The 15,433-nt window shown below is 38.2% G+C and overlaps 1 protein-coding gene across 1 annotated transcript in view; it reads left to right on the top strand.

Moving 5' to 3' along the window:
* Positions 1-15,433, top strand: part of GABRB3 (gamma-aminobutyric acid type A receptor subunit beta3) — a 416,113-nt gene that overhangs the window by 156,758 nt on the left and 243,922 nt on the right. The gene's annotated exons all lie outside the window — the stretch shown is intronic.

The raw sequence follows: 15,433 nt of genomic DNA, 5'->3' as shown, positions 1-15,433 counted from the left end.
CTAGAAGCATTTCAATAGTAGTTTTAATGAGTTGCTGGGAACTGAGTGTGGACTGTTTTGAGACTGCAAAAACCAGGGGCCTTCAGGCTTGGAAGTTGGCCCATATTTTCTGGATTTTACATACAGAAGCAGCACCAAGTTCTCCTGAAGACCAGCTGCAAAAAGATTTCCTAGTGGTGCTGGGAGAGGGAGGGGAAAAATAATTGCAATGAAATTTGCCTGGATTTTTTTTCTGAAGTAAATGATCCTTTCCAAGGAAGAGCTCACTTGGAACTTATTCTACAGGTGAGAGATATTCTTTCCACTGCCATTGCCTCTAGCCTTCCTGTTTCACAATAGGAAGTTAAAGAAAAAGATTTGTATCACTTTTGACTAAAAAGCAATTTTATTTTTTTTAAGATTATTTATTTTGTTTGAAATGCAGAGTTACAGAGGGGCAGACAGAGAGAGAGAGAAAGAGGAGAGAGAGATTGGTCTTCCATCTGCTGGTTCACTCCCAGATGGCTGCAACAGCTGGAGCTGTGATGATCCAAAGCCAGGAGCCAGGGGCATCTTTCAGGTCTCCTGTGTGGGTATAGAGGCCCAAGGACTTGGGCTATCTTCTGCTGCTTTCCCAAGCCATAGCAGAGAACTGGATTGGAAGTGGAGCAGCTGGGACTCAAGCTGGCGCCCGTATGGGATGCAAGCACTGCAGGTAGCAGCTTTGCCTGCTACGTCACAGTTTTGGCCCCCTAAAAAGCAATTTTCAAGGTCACAGGCTTTACACAGTTTGGTAAAACACTGAGATATAATCAAAACATTATAAAATGCTTCCTATTCCACACACCTGGCCAGCACACTAGCAGGCCAACAGTGGAATGCCAATGAATTATAGTAAAACAAACAAACAAACAAACAAAAAATCCTGAGAAACACAGACTTTCTCTAGGGAAGGATAAACAGGGCATCTGAAATCAGAAGGGGAGACAAAAATGAGGACACTATAATTTGAAATTCTTGGCAACTGCAGCTATAGCACACATTAAACTCAGGACACTTTTGTCTGGATTAATGTAGTTTCTCAAACTGAAAGTCTGTTTACCTCAACTCATATTAGCATATAAAAGTCCAATTTCAACCAAAAATTATAAGGAATTACAAAAGGCAAGAATAAAATCATAGTTTGAGGATATAAAATAAATAATAGAACCAGAGCTTAGGTATGACACAGATGTTAACATTATCAGACAGAGAATTTATGTAACTATAATTCATGTGCTGTGGACTCTAGTGGAAAAGTAGAAATATGTGAGGAAACACAGATAGTGTAATCAGAGAGATGGAAATTGTAAGAGAAAATAAGTAAAAATCCTAGAAATAAAAAAAAAATAAAAACATAGGCACAAACTGAAGAGTGCTTTTGATGGGCTAATGAGTTCCCTGGGTTTGGACAAGGAAAAAAATCAAGTGTGATTGACATCACAATAGAATATTCTCGAATTGTAATGGAAAGAGAATAAAAAGAAACAGAACAGAACTGAAGGACAATTTCAAAGGGTACAACATATGCATAATTGTAATACCAGAAGGAGAAGAGATAAAATGGAACAGAAGAAATATTTTAAGTGGGAATGCCAAAGAAGTTTCCAAAGTTATTGACAGATAGCAAATAATGGATCCAGGAAACTCAGAAGGCTATGAAGTATAACACAAAATCAAGCAAGACAGAATCAACAATTAAAACAAAAACCAAAGAAACAAACAAATGACACCTGAACATACATTCAACCTTCAGTAAACCAAAAACAAGAATAAAAAAATTTCAAAGAAACTTCAGAGGTCCAGGGAGGTAGGCAGGGGAGAACCTTACCCATGGAGAAGCAAAAACAAGAACTGTATTGAACTTTTGGCCATAAACCATGCCAGAAATAAGAGAGTGGAATGAAATACTTAATATGATTAATTAAAAAAAACTGTACAGTTCTATATGAAGTAAAATTTTCCTTCAAAATTGAAGGGGTAAAACTTTTTTTTTCTTTGACAGGCAGAGTGGACAGTGAGAGAGAGAGACAGAGAGAAAGGTCTTCCTTTTGCCGTTGGTTCACCCTCCAATGGCCGCCGCAGCTGGCGCGCTGCAGCCGGCGCACCGCGCTGATCCGATGGCAGGAGCCAGGAACCAGGTGCTTTTTCCTGGTCTCCCATGGGGTGCAGGGCCCAAGCACCTGGGCCATCCTCCACTGCACTCCCTGGCCACAGCAGAGAGCTGGCCTGGAAGAGGGGCAACCGGGACAGAATCCGGCGCCCCAACCGGGACTAGAACCTGGTGTGCCAGCGCCGCAAGGCGGAGGATTAGCCTAGTGAGCCGCGGCGCCGGCGGGGTAAAACTTTTGAAACAAGTTAAAATGGAGGTAATTTTTCACCAGCAGGCCTACTTGCAAGAATTGTTGAAAAATTCTGTTGAAAAATCATATCAATAAGAAAACTGGGGTGATAGAACAAAAGGCATGAGAAGCTGTCAATAGACAAAATTAAAGATTTCATTTTGCTTAAATATAAAAAGGAACTATTATTATTTTCTAAACTTTTATTTAATAAATATAAATTTCCAAAGTACAACTTTTGGATTATAATGGCTTTTCCCCCCATAACCTATTTCCCACCAACAACCATCCCATCTCCCACTCCCTCTCCCATCCCATTCTTCATCAAGATTCATTTTCAATTATCTTTATATACAGAAGATCAACTTGGTATATATTAAGTAAAGATTTCAACAGTTTGCACCCACACAGATACACAAAGTACAAAGTACTGTTTGAGTAGTAGTTTTACCATTAATTCGCATAGTACAACACATTAAGGACAGAGATCCTACATGGGGAGTAGGTGCACAGTGACTCCTGTTGTTGATTTAACAATTAACACTCTTATTTATGACATCAGTAATCATCCGAGGCTCTTGTCATGAGCTGCCAAGGCTATAGAAGCCTCTTGAGTTCACCAACTCTGACCTTATTTAGTTAAGGCCATAGTCAAAGTGGAAGTTCTCTCCTCCCTTCAGAGAAAGGTACCTCCTTTGATGGCCCATTCTTTCTGCTGGGATCTCACTCACAAGATCTTTCATTTAGGTAATTTATTTATTTATTTATTTTTTTTTTTGCCACAGTGTCTTGGCTTTCCACACCTGAGAAACTCTCCAGGCTTTTTAGTCAGATTTGAATGCCTTAAGGGCTGATTCTGAGGCCAGAGTGCTGTTTAGGACAACTGCCATTCTATGAGTCTGCTGTGTATCCCGCTTCCTATTTTGGATCATTCTCTCCTTTTTAATTCTATCAGTTATTATTAGCAGACACTAGTCTTGAAAAGTAACTATTATTTAAATGTGTAGTATAACAATATATTGAGAGATTATAGCATAATTTAAATGAATTACAAGAAAGTCATCAGGGAACTTGGAATATTCAGTTAATAGCTACTTGCATTATACTTCAGGTAGTAAGTTTTATTTGAAGGTGGATTTAGGTTAGGTAAAAGATGTATTTTTAACCATTAAAACATTTTTAAAATAAATATAGTTGAAATGCTAAGAAAGGAGACAAAAAGAATCATATAAAATTCTTCATTAGGGTACAAAGCAGAGAAGAAACAAAGAACAAATGAACTGAACAGGAAATAGTTACCAAGATTATAGACATTAATCAAATCATATCAATGATCACTTCAAGTGGAATGGTATAGTGTACTAATTAAAAGACTGAGGACAATAGATTAAATTCAAAATAATACTCAAGTATACTATTATGTTGTCTATAAGAAATATACTATAAATGTAAATTCTCAGGTGAAAGGTGTATCATACTAATATAAAATATTAATAGAGAAAGCAGGTTGTACGGTATATGGATACACTGTGTTGCTCCACAATTTTTGTTTTGTTAGTTTAAAACTATTCTGAAAATGTAAAAAGAGTAGACAGATGGCAAAAAGAAATCATGTGTTATACTAGATTTAATATTCTCCTCCCAAAATTCAAATCCACATAGAATCTCAGAATATAATCCTGCTGGCAAATAGGGTCATTACTCAAGAAGAGGCTACAGTGGCTTAATGTTGGCCTTAAATCCAAAGACTATATTGTCCATGTAAGAAGAACATGTGAATATCCAGGCACATCAAAATACACAGCAAGAGCTGTATGTGAAGTAGAGTCAGAGATTGGAATTATGCAGCTGCAAGACAATGAGTTCCCAGATTTGATGATGACCATCAGAGCCAAGAAGAGGAAAGATTCTCCCCTATAACCTGCAGATTGAGCGTAATGCTGCCAACACCTTGGTCACACCATGGAAATAAAATATATCAATATTGGTTCATTAATGATTAAAAATACATATTATGCAAGATGTTAATCATAGGGGAATCTGGTCTACATAGTAGCTTTCTGCACCATTCTCACAACTTTTCTGTAAATCTAATACTGTTTTAAATTAAATCTCTGTGTGTGTCCCCTAGGGAAAGCACATGATAAAATAATTTAAGAAAAAGTAGAATGCCTCATGAGATTTTTAAACAGAGACAGAGACAGAGACAGAGATGGAGACCTTCCATTCACTGGTGCATTCCCCAAATGACTGCAATGATCTGGGATGGGTCAGGCCAAAGCCAGGAGCCGGAAGCTTTATCTGGGTCTCCCAAGTGGGCCATCTTCTGCTGCTTTCCCAGGTGCACTAGCAGGGAGATGGATTGGAAGTGGAGCAGCAGGAACTCAAACCAGCACCCATATGGGATACCAGCATTGCCAAGAAGTGGCTTAATCTCTTACAGCACAATGCTGGCTCCACTTCATAACATTTTTAAAATACTTTACCTTAATGAAAATGCTTTATAAGAAAAACAGGAAATAATAGTCTTTTAAATAAATGGCACTGGGGAACTAGGCTATACAAATTCAAAGCAATGGTACTTGCTCCTACCTCTCACCATGTAGAAACATCAAGTAAAATGAATTAAAGACCTAAATGCAAAACCTGAAACTTTGAAAATATGAGAAAAAATGTAGGGAAAGCCCTTAATAATACTGGAATGGGCAAGAGTGTTTCAGATCAGGCACCAAAAGCACAGACCACAAAGCAAAAATAGGGAGATGAGTTAATTGAGTTAAAGAATTTCTGCACAGCAAGGGAAACAATCAACATAGTAAAGAATTAACCCTTGGCCGGCACTGTGGCTCACTAGGCTAATCCTCCACCTTGCGGCGCCTGCACACCGGTTCTAGTCCTGGTCGGGGTGCCGGATTCTGTCCCGGTTGCCCCTCTTCCAGGCCAGCTCTCTGCTGTGGCCAGGGAGTGCAGTGGAGGATGGCCCAAGTGCTTGGGCCCTGCACCCCATGGGAGACCAGGAAAAAGCACCTGGCTCCTGGCTCCTGCCATCGGATCAGTACGGTGTGCCGGCCACAGCGCGCTGGCCGTGGCGGCCATTGGAGGGTGAACCAACAGCAAAGGAAGACCTTTCTCTCTGTCTCTCTCTCTCACTGTCCACTCTGCCTGTCAAAAAAAAAAAAAAAAAGAAAAAGAATTAACCCACAGAAAGAGAGGAAATATTTGCAAATTATATATTTGACAAGGGGTTACTATCCAGAATGTGTAGGGATCTCAAACAACTCAGTAGCCCCTAAAAAGTATAATCTAACTAAAAATGAGTAGTGAATATATATAAAAATTCTTAAAGGAAGAAATAAAATAGCCAATATGGCCATGAAAAAATGCTCAGCATACCTAATCATTAAAGAAATGCAAATCAAAACCACAATGTAACATTACCTCATTCTATTTTGATTGGCTGTTACCAAAAAGACAAAGATATCAAACACTGGTGAACATATGAGAAAAGGGAACAATTGCACACTGTTGGTGGAATGTGAATTCATACAGCCATTATGGAAAATAGCATGAAGGTTCCTCAAAAATCTAAAATAGAACTCCCATATGATCCACTAATCCCCACTACTGGGTATATATCAGAAGGAAGTGATTCTCACAGACACATATTGTGTATTTATTGTAGAACTATTCACAATAGACAAGAAATGAAACAATCTAAGTGTCCATTGATGGATAAATGGATAGAGAAGAGATGGCACATATACACAATGGGTTACTATTCTAAAATAAAAAGAATGAAATCTTGTGTTTTTTCAACAACCTAGATGGAACTGGAAGTCATTATTTTAATTGAAATAAGTGAACTAAGTCAAATACAGAAAGACAAAGTACATGATCTCACTGATGTGTGGATTCTTGTAGATAGCATAATCTCATTTATATGTGAAATAAAAAAAAGTTAATCTCATAGAAGAGTGGTTTCCAGATGCTGAGATTAGGGATGAAGTGGGGTTGGGGAAAGGTTATTTAGTGGGTTCTAAGTTATAGTTAGATAAGTTCAGGTTTTCTATTGCACAACATGATGACTGTAGAAAATGATAAAGTACTGTGTGTTTTACTTAAAAAAAGCTAGAAGAAAGGATTCTGAATGTTTTCACTATACAGAAATGATAAATATTTTAGGCGATAGATATGTTTACCCTCATTCAGCATTACACAAAGTATACATATATTGAAATGTCACATGGCACATAAGTATGTACAATTTTTTTATCAGTTAAAAATAAGAAAAGTTTTGAAAAACAAAAAAACGAGTTGCTTTTTTTCACTTATCAAATACTCACAGATCAGAAACAAGGTAGGCATTCTGAATTGAAGAGTGTCAAATCTTTATGTGAATGAAACTTAAAAACTTCGGGGAAATATTGCCAATATTTACATGTGTTTTGTACAATCATCTGACTATGTAATTTCATTTCTTGAAATGTTTCAGAGGGCAAGTATCAAATGGAAAAAACATTTTGACCTTGTTGTCAGAAGTGAGACTTATAATACTGAATATTAAATATGATGTGCTTATATAATGTCTAGACACCTAACATTTTCCTAGAAAAAGGCCACTTGGGTCTTAATATTCTATCTTTATAGAATATATATTAAAAAGCTGAGCTACTCTGGAAAAAGTTGATCTGCTAGTTGTTCAAATAATTTGATTAAGACAACCTTAAATGAAAATTAACAGCCAACCCTTGAATCATAAACTGTGATAGCATTAACAAGAGGCCAACCAAGATAGTAGCAGCTGCACCCATTGCAGTTTCCCCACAGAACTAGATTAGGCAAGGGTCATATGGACCAGCACAGATCACCTCTACCAAGAGTGCCTCAAACAAAGATTGCGAACATCACGTGGACCTGGGATCAGAAGGAGAAAGAAGACCAAGGGTTAGCAATGAAAAAGTAGTGAAACCTGAGTCAGAGTAGGAAAAAGTGTGTACAAGCTCACTTACTCCTGAAAGAAGAGAAGTGCTCAGGGAAGACTTCAGCTGAGAGTCTCTAGTAAGGAGTCTTCCAAATGGAGATACATGGGATAAGAATGGAGATACAAAGAGTCCTTAAAAGTTAGTGAAAAATGTTAACAAACTTTTGCTTGAATTAACAAAAATTTGCCCAAAATAAGCTTATCTTTTAGTCCCATTTTTCCATGAACTTGAAGAACTTTCATAGAAGCAAGAGCATGGCTGGCTAGAGATGCCTGAGATCCCGTCTACAACCCCCTTCAGAGAATGCTGCACACCAAAGATGCCCTAGGTCTGGGGTGGGGAGGGCAGCTTCCCTACTGAGCCCTACCAAATAAAATCTTTGAAATTGTCTGTGGTCAGGCCTGAAAAAGCACATGGGATTAAAGTCTAATGCTGAATTCATCAGAATGCTTTTCTCAAAAGAATGCTTTCTTGATGCAGTCTGCCTAAGGAAAAATATGTGTTTCCAAGAGCAGTATACTTTTTAAAATGACATACAGTTCAATTCTGAAGTGATATTCTAGTTACAATGCTAGGACCATATGTAGATGTTTTAAAGAACATGAAAATGGGTGTGGGTATCAAAGGCATGTCAAATTACTGAGTGTGAAGCCACATCATAGGCATCCGACATCCTGACATTACGATTTGTCATTTCTATACAGATAATTAGGAAGTTGAGAGTTTCAGATGAATGTGTACCTTATTATAAGTTATTCCATTTTAAACAATAATAATGAAACTCCTGTCAAAATGCTCTAGCCAAATACCTAAAATTAAGGAACACATTATTGATCTGAAGTGAGAGATGTCTATATATGGATACTTATGGGAATCTATTATTAGTTTATGAATGCATTTAGTAAGTGTTTGTTGAATGGATACCTATTCAAACTATAACCATTATTTTATATTCAAACAATAAAGAATATGCATCTATTAAAATTATATCTTAAAAGTTTTCTAAAATTACAATGAAAAGAAAAAATCAAAATATGGGATTATGTATAATCTATTGTCCTAATTACAACAAATAGTTTGTTCAAGACATTAAATTCAGGACAATTTTTATGACTTTTAGAATTTACTAAATATAACAAAGACCTACATTTTTATGAACTTAAACATAGGAAACATTTTTTTAAAATAAAGGATTATTCTAATTGCTTAATGCTATTTCAAGATTTAAAAATAGGAGATAAATTCTTAACTTATTCCCATCCACAAGTTCCTAGGAATACATTTAGATTTTTTGGAAACCTCCTCTTTATGAATTTTTATGATTTTTGCCAATGATTACATGCTTTTTCTGCTATGGAACAATCCAAAGAGGCATTGTAAATGAATTTCAGTGTCACATAAGTCTTAATGACCTTGGAAATTCATATCCTTTGCAAAGAATCTTTTGCTAAATGTGTTTAAGAAAGGAGGATTAGGAAGAGGAGTGGAAAGGAACATAAAAATGAAGAAAATATAAAAAAATTAGTCAAAGTGTTAATATCCTTTTTCTGAATGGCCATTGAGCATATGAAAAAACAGTTTGGATAAACTCTTCAAAAACCTAGAATTCTCAGGTAGTATTCTTTTTGTTTGTTTGTTTGTTTGTTTTTACAGCAGAGTGAACAGTGAGAGACATAGATGAAAGGTCTTCCTTTGCCGTTGGTTCACCCTCCAATGGCTGCTGCGGCCAGCACACTGCGGCCGGCGCACAGCGCTGATCCGATGGCAGGAGCCAGGTACTTATCCTGGTCTCCCATGGGGTGCAGGACCCAAGCACTTGGGCCATCCTCCACTGCACTCCCTGGCCACAGCAGAGAGCTGGCCTGGAAGAGGGGCAAACGGGACAGAATCCGGAGCCCCGACCGGGACTAGAACCCAGTGTGCCGGCGCCGCAAGGCGGAGGATTAGCCTAGTGAGCTGCGGCGCCGGCCCTTAGGTAGTATTCTTACAACTTGGGTTAAAATTTTATAAGAAAACTCTTCATAAACTATAAAAGGAATGTGGGGAATACATATATCAGCAACCCATTCAATTCATACTAATACAAAGTGATTGAGTCTAAATGTAAAGGATTTCCTGTGGCGCAGGCACCCTGGGTTCTAGTCCCGGTTGCTCCTCTTCCAGTTCAGCTCTCTGCTGTGGCCCAGGAAGGCAGTGGAGGGTGGCCCGGGTCCTTGGACCCTGTACCCGCATGGAAGACCGGGAGGGGGCGCCTGGTTCCTGGCTTCAGATCGGCGAAGCATGCAGGCCACAACGAGCCAGCCATAGTGGCCACTTGCGGGGTGAACCAATGGAAAAAGGAAGACCTTTCTGTCTCTCTCTCATTGTCTAATTGTCTGTCAAAAACAAAAACAAAAACAAAAACAAAAAAACAAAAAAAAACAACAAAAAAAAAACAAAACAAAAAACAAAAAAACAAACAAAAAAAACACATATTCTGTTAGTTTTTTAGTATCCAAACCGAATGTCCAATATTTTGTGTCAGCATGGACTTATGTTTCCAACTTAGGCAGAAGTGTTTTTTTTCTCTGAATTTGACTCAATATGAAAACATTGTTTCATATGCTATGACAACTATTGTTTCATATATTATGATACATAATTATCTTTTCATTTGCTTGCTTAGTTGGTTGATTGCTATAGGCAAGTAAGTAAACATAGTCCCTGCTATTCCATCTGCCTTCATTGACACCAGGGCAAGGAAGTCTAGGTTTCCACTGATTATGCTCTGGAGAGAAGGGGAAGGTTTCAGTGCTTCTCTCCTGGGCTGCAATGAGACGGCTGGTGTTGGCTGCATTAAGTCTGGGTGTGATGAATCACCTTAGTCTCCACGGAGCACCCTCCAGTAATATCTCAGTGGGAGCAGAGGAGGGCCTCACTACTGCTGGCCAATGAGGAAGGTCTCCAACTTCCTCTCAGTGACATAAGAGGAAAATAGATACAACTGAAGACTTCAGTGAGATCCAGATTTTCATAAAATAGTATATAAAATTTTTAGGTTTTAATTGAAAATCACACATCATAAAATGAACAATGAAGATCTTAAATGAAGTAGAGAAAAAAAAAACCAATAACTAAATGACAGTACTGAGATAACAAAAGTGTTCGACTTACCTAATAACTTTTTTTTTTTTTTTGACAGGCAGAGTGGACAGTGAGAGAGAGAGACAGAGAGAAAGGTCTTCCTTTGCCGTTGGTTCACCCTCCAATGGCTGCCGCGGCCCGCGCGCTGCGGCCGGCGCACCGCGCTGATCCGATGGCAGGAGCCAGGAGCCAGGTGCTTTTCCTGGTCTCCCATGGGGTGCAGGGCCCAAGCACCTGGGCCATCCTCCACTGCACTCCCTGGCCATAGCAGAGAGCTGGTCTGGAAGAGGGGCAACCGGGACAGAATCCGGCGCCCCGACCGGGACTAGAACCCGGTGTGCCGGCGCCGCTAGGGGGAGGATTAGCCTAGTGAGCCACGGCGCCGGCTTTACCTAATAACTTTTAAACAGGCTTTTAAAATAGGCCGGCGCCATGGCTCACTAGGCTAAATCTCCACCTAGAGGCGCTGGCACACCGGGTTCTAGTCCCGGTCGGGGCACCAGATTCTGTCCCGGTTGCCCCTCTTCCAGGCCAGCTCTCTGCTGTGGCCAGGAGTGCAGGCCCTGCACCCCATGGGAGAACAGGATAAGTACCTGGCTCTTGCCATTGGATCAGCGCCATGCGCCGGCCGCAGCGCGCCAGCTGTGGCGGCCATTGGAGGGTGAACCAGCGGCAAAGGAAGACCTTTCTCTCTATCTCTCTCTCACTGTCCACTTTGCCTGTCAAAAAAAATAAATAAAAAAAAAATAAAAAAAACACCTATTATAAAAGTGCTTCACCAATGACTATGGATATACTTGAAATGTAAAAATTCAGAGGATCTCTGCAAAGAAATAGAACATGTCAAAAAAAGAAATAAAAATTTTAGAACTGAAAAATACAATAACTAAAATAAAAGGCTAAATGAATGTCCTCAATAGCAGAATGGAGGGAAACAGGAAACCATAGGTGAAAGTGAAAGAAGAAATCTCTGAATTGGAAAAACAATCCACAACATGTGTAGAGAAGAACTGAAGATAGTTATATTATACATAAAGACAGGAAGGATATAAAGGACACAAAAGAGAGATGAGATCTCTAGTCTTCACTTACACTGTTAAATGCTGGCAGTAGTGCTCTTTGATAAATCACATGTATGTAACATAAGACCTAGAGCAAACAAAACAAAGCTATACTAGATGCAGCAAACACATCATAAGTTAATCAAGATGCAAATTTTTAAAAAGTTCATGAAATCTCAAGGAAGATTATAAAAGGAAAAACAAAGAAAATAAGATAAAATGTAGCTTTTTTTTTGACAGGCAAAGTGGACAGTGAGAGAGAGAGACAGAGAGAAAAGTCTTCCTTTGCTGTTGGTTCACCCTCCAATGGCCACCGCGGCCGGCGGGCTGCGGCCGGTGCACCGCGCTGGTCCGATGGCAGGAGCCAGGTGCTTCTCCTGGTCTCCCATGGGGTGCAGGGCCCAAGCACCTGGGCCATCCTCCACTACACTCCCTGGCCATAGCAGAGAGCTGGCCTGGAAGAGGGGCAACCGGGACAGAATCCGGCACCCCAACCGGGACTAGAACCCGGTGTGCAGGCGCTGCAAGGTGGAGGATTAGCCTAGTGAGCCGCGGCGCCGACCAAATTGTAGCTTTAATCTCTATCAATGATCACATTATCTATAAAATACTCTAAATACACAAGTTAAAAGACAAAGATAGCTAGAGTATATTTAAGATAAAGTGACTTGACTATCATCTACAAGAAACTTCAAAGGCCGGCACTGCAGCTCACTAGGCTAATCCTCCACCTTGCGGCGCCAGCACACCGGGTTCTAGTCCCGGTCGGGGCACCAGATTCTGTCCCGGTTGCCCCTCTTCCAGGCCAGCTCTCTGCTGTGGCCAGGGAGTGCAGTGGAGGATGGCCCAAGTGCTTAGGCTCTGCACCCCATGGGAGACCAGGATAAGTACCTGGCTCCTGCCATCAGATCAGCGCGGTGCGCCAGCCGCAGCATGCCAGCCGCGTTGGCCATTGGAGGGTGAACCAATGGCAAAGGAAGACCTTTCTCTCTGTCTCTCTTTCTCACTGTCCACTTTGCCTGTCAAAAAAAAAAAAAAAAAAAAAAAAAAAAAAAAGAAAGAAAGAAACTTCAAATATAACAACATAGGTATGTTAACATATAAAGATTAAAAAAGGTATATCATGCAAATACAATAAAAAGAAAGCATGAATAAAGTAGATTTCAGAGAAAAGATAATTGCCAGTGACAGAGACACTAAATAGTGACCTAATAATAATTTTTAGGAAAGATTTAGTTAGTTAGTTAGTTAGTTAGTTAGTTGAAAGGTAGAGTGACAAAGAGAGGGGGAAAGACAGAGTGAAAGAGATCTTCCATCCACTGATTTACTCCCCGAATACCTGCAACAGCCAAGGCTATGCCAGGAAGAAACCAGGAGCCAGTAACTCCATCCAGGGCTTCTACAAGGGTGGCAGGAACCCAAGCATTGATGACGTTATCTGCTGCCACCTAGGCACATTTATCAGAACAGGAGTGAAGCAGGAAATGTCCGTGCAAATTCTGCAAATGTCAAAAGGATAAAAATGGAATGTTGTGAAAAGCTCTATTCACATTTTGATGCCTTAAGTGAACTGGAAAAATTCTCTTAAGAACTCTCAGAATTCACCCAACAGAAGTACATAATTTGAAAAGCCCTGTAACTATTAGGAAAACTTAATATATATTTTTAAAATTCCCAGAAGACCCAGGCCTAAATGGTTTCACTAGGGAATTCTGTGAAGTGCTTAAAGATAGAATGCTAAATCTACACAGTCACTTGCAGAAGAAATCAGATGAGCATTCTCAATTCACTTTATAAGGCAATACATGCAATACACTAATATCTAAACCAGACAAAAACACTAAGGATAAAGTAAACTAAGAGAGCAAAAATAATTAGGAAGTAATATTTCTCATAAATATAAGTGGATATTATTAATAAAAATACTAGCAAATAGAGTTTATATAATATATAAAGAATTATACACCATGGACAATTTGAATTTATGCCATGGAAATAGGCTTGTTCTGAATTTGAGAACAATCAGTTAACACACCATATTAACAGATTAAGAAGGAAAAAATAACTTAGTCATATGAATAAAAAATCATTTTAGAAAAACTAAAGACACAATTCAGAATAAAATTTCTCAGAAAACTAGGAATGTATAAGAGTTTTCCAACTTAATGGAGAACATATACAAAAATATAAAGTGAATATCATACATATTGTACCAGAAATTGTGTACTGAAAGCAAGAAAGTTAAAAAAATACACACAAATAAAAAAGGTAGAAATACAGCTGTCCTTTTTTGCATATGAGACAACTGTAAAAAAAAACTTCAAGGAATCATAAGCAATTTAAAAAAATTCTTAAAACTATTCAATCTCAGAATGTAAGTATCAGAATAAAAGATCAGTGCACAAAACTACAACTTATAGGTACACAATAGCAACAAAAATAGTAAAACCAAAATTAAACACTAACATTAATACCACAATAACATTTTAATTATTTCACAACTTAGTACAAATTTAATAAAATATGTTCAGGATTTGCATTGTGAAAATCATAAAACACTGATGTATATCAAAGAAGATCTAGATAAACTGAAACATATTCTGTGTTTATGGATTGACAATTCAACATAGTGAAAATATCAATTGCCCTTCAATTTTACACAGATTTAATACAATTTCTGTCAAAGTCCATGCCACGTTCTTTGTTAAATAGACAAGATTATTCTAAAAAGTATATGGAAAGACAAAGGAACCAGAACGGTTCAAACAATTGAGAAGTAGGAGAATAAATTGAGAAGATATACTCTACAAAATTTCAAGTCTTACATTATAGCTACAGTAATCAAAACAGACTAATGGGACAGAATAGAAAACTAAGAAAGAAACACACACAAACATGTTTAACTTAATTTGATAAATGCATAAGAATTCAACAGATAAAAATAATATTTTAACAACTGGTGTTGGAGAAATTGAATATAAATAGTAAAAAATATAAGGCTACATCTTATTCAAAAATTTACTTAAATATATATATAAACCTACATCTTATACAAAAATTTAATTAAGGTGAATCATAGATACAAAATATAAATTGAAAACACATGAAACTTGTAAGAGATAATAGTAAATTTTCATAAGCCAGGAATTGATGAAGAGATCTTAATCTATGAAAAGTAGATAAATTGAATTTTATATAAATTTTTACAATTTGCTTTGTTAAAGAATCCTGGAATGTATTAGCAGAGGAAGACACAATGTTTTTTTTTTTTTTAAAGTGAAAAATAATAGATGATTTTTTTTAAATGATAATGAAATCAGATCAGACCTATTGTCATGTTTAATCCCAGTGAGAGTCAAGTTGGGAATTGATAATTTCTTTCTTTCTTTTTTTTTTTTTACAGAAGATCAGTTTAGTGTACATTAAGTAAAGATTTCAGTCGTTTGCACCCCCATAGAAACACAAAGTGAAATATACTGTTTGAGTACTCGTTATAGCATTAAGCCTCAGTGTACAGCACATTAAGGACAGAGATCCTACATGAGGAGTAAGTGCACAGTGACTCCTGTTGTTGACTTTACCAATTGACACTCCTGTTTATGGCATCAGTAATCTCCCTATGCTCCAGTTATGAGTTTCCAAGGCTATGGAAGCCCCTTGAGTTCTCCGACTCTTATCTTGTTTAGACATGGTCATAGTCAAAGTGGAGGTTCTCTCCTCCCTTCAGAGAAAGGCACCTCCCTCTTTGAAGACCTGTTCTTTCCACTGGGATCTCACTCACAGAGATCTTTTTGCCAGAGTGTCTTGGCTTTCCATGCCTGAAATACTCTCATGGGCTTTTCAGCCAGCTCCGAGTGCCTTTAGGGCTGATTCTGAGGCCAGAGTGCTATTTAGGACATCCGCCATT

This window comes from Oryctolagus cuniculus, chromosome 12 (assembly GCF_964237555.1).
Source record: "Oryctolagus cuniculus chromosome 12, mOryCun1.1, whole genome shotgun sequence".
Taxonomy (NCBI): domain Eukaryota; kingdom Metazoa; phylum Chordata; class Mammalia; order Lagomorpha; family Leporidae; genus Oryctolagus; species Oryctolagus cuniculus.
This window is presented reverse-complemented; position numbering and strand designations above follow the sequence as displayed.